Source organism: Nicotiana tabacum, chromosome 6 (genome assembly GCF_000715075.1).
Source record: "Nicotiana tabacum cultivar K326 chromosome 6, ASM71507v2, whole genome shotgun sequence".
Classification (NCBI taxonomy): domain Eukaryota; kingdom Viridiplantae; phylum Streptophyta; class Magnoliopsida; order Solanales; family Solanaceae; genus Nicotiana; species Nicotiana tabacum.
The window spans coordinates 174295610-174304785 of NC_134085.1; positions in this window are offsets into that span (position 1 = coordinate 174295610).

Below are 9176 nucleotides of genomic sequence, written 5' to 3' on the forward strand. Positions count from 1 at the left end.
TCTTCGGCCCATCTACCGCAAAAACAACATCATTTTTTTTCCATTTCAACAAATAAGTATTTTCTTTTCATGATGTAGAAAAAATATTTTCTTTTATTTCAATAAAATGAGTAATTTATTTTCATGTTGTAGAAAAAGTACTTTTTTTCAATAAAAAAAAGAGTATTTTCTTTTTAGCTATGAAACACAAATTTCAATGTTGTTTTTGCATAAAAATAAAGTATCACACTAATTCCTTTGAGTTTGTTTGAATTTTTAGAGGAATAATTAAATTCTTGAAGAAAATAGCGTCCTTAAAACGTTGGGTATTTGGGGGAGGGGTGGGGGAGCAAGAAAATATATGGACTTGGGAGAGGGGGGGGGAAGAGAGTACCATAGAAAAATATTTTCTACTATCTAACCATTTAACCATACACTAAAAAATATTTTTCGAAATTTTTTTTCTACTCGCCAACCAAACAAGGGAAATAAGTGATAAAACCACTCATTTTCTAGGAAAATATTTCCTTCATACCAAACACACTCTAGAAATTGAATATAATTTCTTCTACCATTGCTGCCAAACAGTTTTCACATCATTTTCGTGATATATACTCCCTCTGGTCCATAATAAGTGACTTTTTAGCCTTTGACACACCCTTAAGAAAAATACAAACTCATAGAGAGAAAAAGATATATTAACTAAATTACCCTTAATTAATTGTTTGCTTGACACTTGGGATATATAAATAAGGGCAAATTTTAGAAAAATAAAATTAATTTCTTTTTTTATTTTTATTTGAAACCATCACCTTCAAGCTAGAGCCTTTGGTGTGAGGGGTTAGGCAAGACCCCTACCATGTCTATATATAAACAAAAGAGTACAAAATAGAGGGGGACATGGACCTTACCTCTATAACTAATGAAAGAAAGGAAAGCCCATGTTCCTTCTTAATTATGTAAAAGGGAAATTTTCATAAAGCACTATCTTTTAGTAGTAATTAGACATCTACAAATACCATTTGTTATATTACGGATTATAGGTACCTTTTCTGTGGTTATAAGACGTATTTGATGTATTTAAGCTATTGTATTAATGAATACAGTAGCAAAAATAGGCGTGAATCAGGGAAGTCCAGCTAATCAGTTGTTGTATTCGAGTGTATTCGACTGTATTCATGGAGTGAAACGTGGGATTACAGCTGAATAGATTATTGTATTCGACTGTATTCACGATGTGAAATAGGGGATAACACTGTTTTTAAAACGGAAAGTGAATCAATTAACATAATAGACTCCTAATATAACTCAACAAACTCAATTATAACACACAAATTTTGTATTTTCTGTTATAAAAAAGATTCTCAATCGAAAAATACACAAAAAATATAGCAATCTTCAGAGAAATTATATAATACATCCGAATATATAAATTATATTAATTAAAAAAAATATATGGATTGGCATATACTGAGACAATGAATACAGTGAAATACATAGAATACAACGGGATACATTGAAATACAATGAAAAAAAGATAGTAAATACAATGAAATACATGGAATACAACGAAATGCATTGAATTACAATTAAAAAAAGACAATGAATACAATGAAATACATGAAAATACATTGAAATATATTAACAGAAAATCAAATTGCTCAGCCCCAAACTTCGTCGTCTTTGTTCAAGAACAAACCCTAATTTCCTGCGAATCCGCCGTTCACCGGAAGCCGGTAGTGAAAACGTCCCGCCTTGGTCCGGCGATGGTGCCTTCAATAGCAAAAAACAACGTCAAAGCCTTCAATGTCATATCTCAGAAGATGTAGAAATCATAGAAACTTATATCCTTAAATGACGAATTGATTGATAAAGACGAATTAAGGATATCACATAAACTTATATCATTTAAAGCCTTCAAGCCTTCAATGACGAATTGAGGAAGGAAGAGGAACAATGAATTCAATGGGTGGTTTTGCCCCTCTCTGTCATTCTCCGCCGTCGATGATCACTCAAATAAAAAATTTCGAGACAATGGAGATGAATCAGTGGTGAATTGTGGTTGTATTCATGGAGAAAGACTGACGTTGAGAGAGTGAGAGAAAGGGTGGAGAAAAATCTGAAAGAATGAGAGAGAAAAATAATACAAAGCGTATTTTATGGCTTAAGAGTAGGAGGTAACCATAAATAGATATTTGGCTATAAAAATCAAAAGGTATCTATGGAATATAATTTTTTAAAAAGGTATTTATTTAAAATAAATAAGGTATCAACCTTTGCTGTAGGAGGTAAAAATTTCTTTGTAAAATGACACTTATTTTGGATCAAAATTAAAAGACCAAAAAGTCATTTACTATGTACCGGAAAGAATATTTCATTAGTTCTTTGATCGGACAATTTATTTGTTTCCTATTTTTAGGGAAAATTTTATTTTGTGTCTCATACAATTGACACTAGTTGTATGAGACACCTTTTTGTCTCACAGTTTTGTGGACCCGGAAGTGCAAGACTAGGGTCCACAAATTTGTGAGACAGAGAAATTAAAAATAGCCAGATTTACAACTGGTCGTTCAAAAATAGCCCAGTTTCAAAAGTAATCGAAATTTAGCCACTTTTCATAAAAAGATAAATCTGAGCGAAAATACTATTCAAAGCCCGGAAAATACATCAGTATATTATACTGGAGTTCCAGCATAAGTATGCTTGAACTCCAGCATATTATACCGGAGTTTCAGGATAAGTTTGTTGGAGCTCCAGCATAATATGATGGAGTTCTAGCATACTTATCTTGGAACTCCAGCATAATATACTGGAGTTCCAGCAAGTATAATTGTCCAGTATTGGAGTTTGGAGCACCGATGCTCCAGTCTCTAGTATATTATACTGAAGTCAGCAAAGTATACTGGTACAACATAATATGTTGGAGTTCATACATAGGTGCACCGAACTCCAGTATATTATGTTGGACCAGTCTCTGTTGCAGCAAAACAGTGGCTATTTTTCATTGACTTCGTAAACACTGGCTATTTTTTAATGACCAGTCCGAAAACTAGCTATACCATGCTATTTTTACGCCAAAAAGGAGTCTCACACAACTAATGTAAGTTGTGTGAGACTATGGGTGTTTATCAAGCGGGCTGGGACGGGCTGAACGGGAAAACCCCCAGCTCGTTCGGTTAGCGGGCGGGCTGTTAGCGGGCTGGGGATAACGGGTTGTTATAGGGCTGGGATTTTTCGGGTTTTCGTGGGCCCGTATGGGTTAGGGCTCACACGGGCTCGGGCGGGCCAGGCTCAAATTTTTTTCTTTTTTTTTTTAATTTAAATTTTATTTTTCTTATTCAATGTTATTGATAGTTAAGTATTTGCAAACTTTTAAGGGTTAGAATTAAATTTTGAAGTTTAAAGTTTTAAATTTGAAATTTGTATTTTATAATTATAAAATTGAAATTGGAAAGTAAGTGGCTACAAAAAATTATTTAATAAGAGTATAAGACCAATAGGCAAATGTAAGGAACAAACTCCGAAGGCTTTCATTTATATTTTTAATATTCAAATTAATTTGCAAGTTCTTTTTTTATTTTTATTTTATTTTTGAACTTGCAAATTAAAACTTAAAAGTTTACAATAATTATAAAAAAAAAAAAAAAAGAAATAGTACATCACATGCTTTGCATCATTTTTGTAAGTTCTTCCATGTCAACATGAGGTTCTTGATTTCCGGGATTGGTTGAATCGGAACCATAAACCATTATACTCCAATTTCTTGGTCCTCCTCTTCATCTACCTCGTCACTCCTTTGATTTCGCCGTTCTGGTCTTATCCAATCTCTGAAGCACACTAGAATTTCCAAAGCGTTATTGCCCAATGAATGACGGGTATCTTCTAGCTGCTGCCTTGCTTGGCTAAATGCGCTCTCTGATGCGATTGTTGAAATCGGCACATTTAGCACGTCTCGAGCCATGGCCAAAAGAACAGGAAATTGATTTGAGTTGCTCCTCCACCAACTCAGCGGTAGAAAATCCTTTGTGAGGGGCTCTGGTGACTTTTGCAAGTAGAATTGTAGTTCATCAATATTCCTGCTACTGGTTTGTTGATGCTTTCCTAGTGTAGACCAAATCTGATAATCTTGAACACAATCATCATCATCCATAGTTGTTCCAGATGTTGAAGGATTAGTTGAAGGAATATTTGCATCTACAACCGAAGAAGCATCAACAATGTTAGCATAATAATTATATAAAGTTTGTAAATGTGTGTGTAGCTCAGAAATACAAGTGTCAATATCAGGAGTTTCAGTTGGGCCAATATCCATATAAGTATATAAAGCTCTAATTAATTGGCGAACTTTATCATTTTGACAGTAGGGTTTAAAATAGCACCAATTAGGTAAATATAGGGAATTGGGTAGAAATACTTTTTAAACTTATCTAGCATAGATTCAACAACAGTAGCATATCCTTCTTTCTGCTTCAAATTATGTAGTAAAAGAGAAATTTCAGCAATATGAACTAAACCATTTGAAATGGTCGGATAATAAGCTCTAGAAAACTCAAGTGTAGCCACATAAAATTTTTGTAAAAATTGTATAACATCATGAATGACTTCCCAAGTTCTAGATGTTAACAAACGGTTAGGATCGGTACAATGAGAATTAGCAACTTCAGTTATAGACATTCTATATTTATAACAACATCTTAAGAACAAATAAGTATAATTCCACCTAGTAACTATTTCTTCAGGCATGAGTCTTGGTTTTAGTCCATAGTGTACACATTTTTCCTTAAATGCATTTAATCTAGCACTTCTATTATTTCCTTGAATTACACCAACAACTCTCCTAATTAAAGTAATTTCATCTCTAAATAATTCAAGGCCACTCTTCACAATCAAGTTATAAATATGACATGCACATCTAACATGAAATATTTCAGGAATTGGTGGGTGTAGATGCAATTTTAATATTGTAATAGCAGCAGTATTGTTAGAAGCATTATCAATGACATACACAAAACTTTTTCTGCAAGATTATAAAATATAACAACTTCATGTATAGTATTACTTATCAATGCACCAGTATGACTTTGATCTTCATCATATTTAAAAGCAATAATACGTTTTTGCATACAAAAATTATCATCTATCCAATGGCATGTAACAGTCAGATAATCATTTCCATTCACAGCACGGCCAATATCAGAAGTAAGAGAAACTTTACAAGGAAGACTTGCGAACAAATAACGTATATATGTCTGATATTGTCCAAAAAGCCTAAAGATATCGGCTCTCAAGTACTTCTAGGAATACCTTTAAACATAGGGTTATAAATTCTTTGAATATAAGTAACAAGATACGGTGAAGAAGCAAAACTAAAAGGTAAACAACCTAAAACAATCATTTTAGCTAATTCTTCCCGATCTTTCTTAATATCGTATTTCCCAAATAACCCACCAGTACTCGGGTTAAGTCTTTGTTGCCCAGATAACTCATCTACTCCCCATTCAAGAGGGTGTTTCTCTTCCATATGCCTACGAAGTTGACCCGTTCCCCCTCCTTTACCGGGTTCATGTTTATAATGTTCACTATAAATTTTACATTTTACATATTTTTTTTGATCTTCTAGTCTTTCAAAAAACATCCAACACTTACTTCTTAATCGTCGATTCTGCTTAATAGGGAGAGGAGGCCTACTTGTTGCACCTGCCCCCCTAACATTTTGAGTTTGACTAGCATTACCAGGTGTAGGTGGTGGTGAGTCAAGATTATCGGGTGATTGAATATCATCTAACAAAGCATCTAAATCATCATCTACACCATAATTTTCTTGCATTCGCTCATAATCTACATTTAAATTTTCAGGTGAACTTTCAGAAATATGTGTAAAGCTACTAGAAGAACCAACACCACCTCTTGTTCTTTTTGAAGTTTTCTTACTACCACCTCTAGTGCACGCTTTTTTGGCCGCTCTAAGTAAATTCATTATATAAATTAAAGTAAGAAATTAAAGTAAGAAATTAAATTAAGAAATTCAAGTAAGAAACTAAATTAAGAAACTAATTAATAAAATAAGTGTACACCAAATAAGAGAAAGAGATGGAACGAGTGTACCGGAATTCCTTATGCAGCACTAATTTTGAATTTTTGATATCAAAATTCAAACTTCAATTGATAAACCGAAACTTGATAGTTGATAATACTTGAATACTTGATAATTGATACCACACTTCACTTGAATAATTGATATTTGATAATAATAATTTTGTAATGGCTAAACTAAATAATTGATGAAACTTGAAATAATAAATAATTGAGAATTTGAGATTTGAGAATTTAAGAACTATAATATCAAGAGAGAATTGAGAGTTTGATACTTGAGAGAGAATTAGAGTAGTAAGAGAGTGAATTTGTGAGAAAAATGAAGAAGAAGAGGGGCTATTTAAAGATTTTGGGGTGGGAGGGCTATATTATTAATGGGGGGCCGAAATTGGCCATTTCTGCAATTTTTGGCCGTTCCCCAACGGTCATTTCTGAATTTGATCGTTGGGAACGGTCCAATTTAATTTAAAAAAAAAAATTCAAACGGAAACCGGGCTGCTAACGGGCTGCAGCCCGTGTTCAGCCCGTTAAGGAAATTCGAATTTAACGGGTTCGGGGCACCGTTAGTCTAAACGTGAACGTACACTGTCCAACCCGTCCCAACATGAACAGTAACGGATTGAACCGGGCTGAAAACAGGTCAGCCCGGCCCGATTAATACCCATACGTGAGACACATAATAAAACTTCTCTATTTTTAGCGTCCAAAGTTCTTTGAATCTGAAAAAGAAAAAGTCAGATGTCTCAACGAAAAAAAAAAATCAAGAAGTCATTGTCCTGCTGAAGCCACAGCGAATTGAAGTCGTCATGAGTTATTTAACAAAATCTTTTATTCAAAGTCTAACGATTAAAGCAAGTCACAATTAACTGATTAATTAACTCATTAACAGGGATTCAACAAATACATCTGCTGTTTAATACGAGTTTGATTTACGTTATGCTTAATATTTCATCTTCGACGTAGTTTCATTTTCTTAACTGAGAAGAAAACATGAAAATTCATGAAACCTTAATGTACATAAATTCAAATGAATAAGACGTTCTGTTGAATAAATAGTACCGGGGTATACTGTAGACTTTGACCAGCATAAGCAAACATATAGTACTAGCCAAAATAAGACTTCTAATATTAAGCGTTTTTACTGTAATAATAAGCTATATTCAATTTTATTATAGTGTAAATTTAAAATGGTTAGATGAAAACAAATTTTATTTATTTATTTTGGAGCACAGCTTAAACTACTGACTTTAGCTTCTTCAGTTGAATAACCACCAGCAACACATTTCGCTAGAATTTATTCAACTAATACATACAAATCACTTACTTAATTAAGTTTAATGTCAGGTCCTTAGTAATTAAGTTACGCTCATGTAAATCATGGAATTATTTAACATTGTAATAAATAATTAATCTTTTTTTAACTTATTAATTCCATTTTTATAAGCAAATAATTCCTTATAGTAATGGTCTCATGAATTAACTAACAATGTTAAACTGCTAATTAAAGAACAAAAACGACTAATTTGGCTGATGTTTTTCTTTTCAAGAACATTAATTCCATGTGCCACAATCCCACCAAAATCACGAGTTCATTTTACAGTTCGGAAATGTGGTCTAATATCGCCAGTTGATTTTTACATTTTCTGCGTAACAGAATATGCTACTTATGCAAAAAAATAAAAATAAAATCAAAGATGCTTTCAAAAGGTTGGCTTGCTACCCACGTAACAGAAAATTCTCAACGAACTTCCTCTACCAATTAGGAAACCCGTTGAGTTTTTCTTTTATCTCCTGACCCGTCTAGATCAATCCATTTTCTTTTGTCCGTTTTAAGTGACAAGCGTTTGACAGATAGTTAAATTATGCTTTCAATTCAATTTAGAATGACTGATAGGAGTACATGTGAGGATGATTACTAACACGGGGTAATTCGGGATATTATTACTTTTAGCTCGCGCCAGAAATTATTTATATCTGACTAATGACCCTAAATGATATGTACAAAACCCCCCAAAGTGCCCTCCACGTCATAATAGTAAATGACTATGTTGTCCCTCCCTGGCTCCATGCGAACAAAAGTAATTGTACTACATAATTATCACAAAATCCTAAGATCGACGTGAAGATCACGATATATTTTGGTTTGACGTGAATGGTTGGTTCACTGTATATGGGGGATTGTATTGCGGGATCAATGTGTTCTTTCTTCCAATTAGAAAATAAGAAACTGCTATCGTCCAAAAATATAATAATAGTAATTGTGATCAAGATTTTGACAAGCAACGCAGAGGAATAATATACTAATTAATAGACTATTTTGTCTTTTAAGTCATTTAGTGTTCCATGAAACCATGCCAAAATTTTAAATACCAACCTAAAATCACCGTGCACTTTATTATATTTGACAGTATTAAAATGAGTTTTAGACCTTCATGACTTTTTACAATGTTGAATTTAAGAAAATATATTTTTTAAATCTCTTACGTATAAAAGATATATTTCTCATGTATAAAAGCAAATCTCTCTTGTGTAAAAAAAAAAAGGTAATAAAACTAAATACAAATTTGTAACGGGCTACAAAATTAATGATAAATTTTAAAATATTAAAATAATAATTTAAGAGTTAGTTCATTCAACTATCATCAACTTAAAGTTTGAAAGGGTAAACATTGATGAAATAAATAAAAAACATCTTAGGTTGTAATTATAACCTATAAATAATGAACTGAAAAGGACAATAAGGGGTGTTCATAAAAATCCGAAAAATCGAACCAAACCGAAAACCAAACCAAACCGACCAAAAAAATCGATACTTTTTGGTTTGGTTTGGTTTTGGTTTTGAAATTTAAAAACCGATCAAATTTGGTTTGGTTTTGGTTTTAATAAAAAAAAATCGAACCAAACCGAATATAGGAGTAGCTATTTTAAATTTAGAATTACACACACACACACACACACATATATATACTTTTATACAAAGTTTCAAAATTTTTATAGTAAATGTTAATCGTTTGCACTTTTAGTACAGGTCTTTACCTTTACATTCTAGTTTGATTGGTAGTTTTCTTTTGTTAAGTGTAAGAATCTATTTCATGTTAAAAATA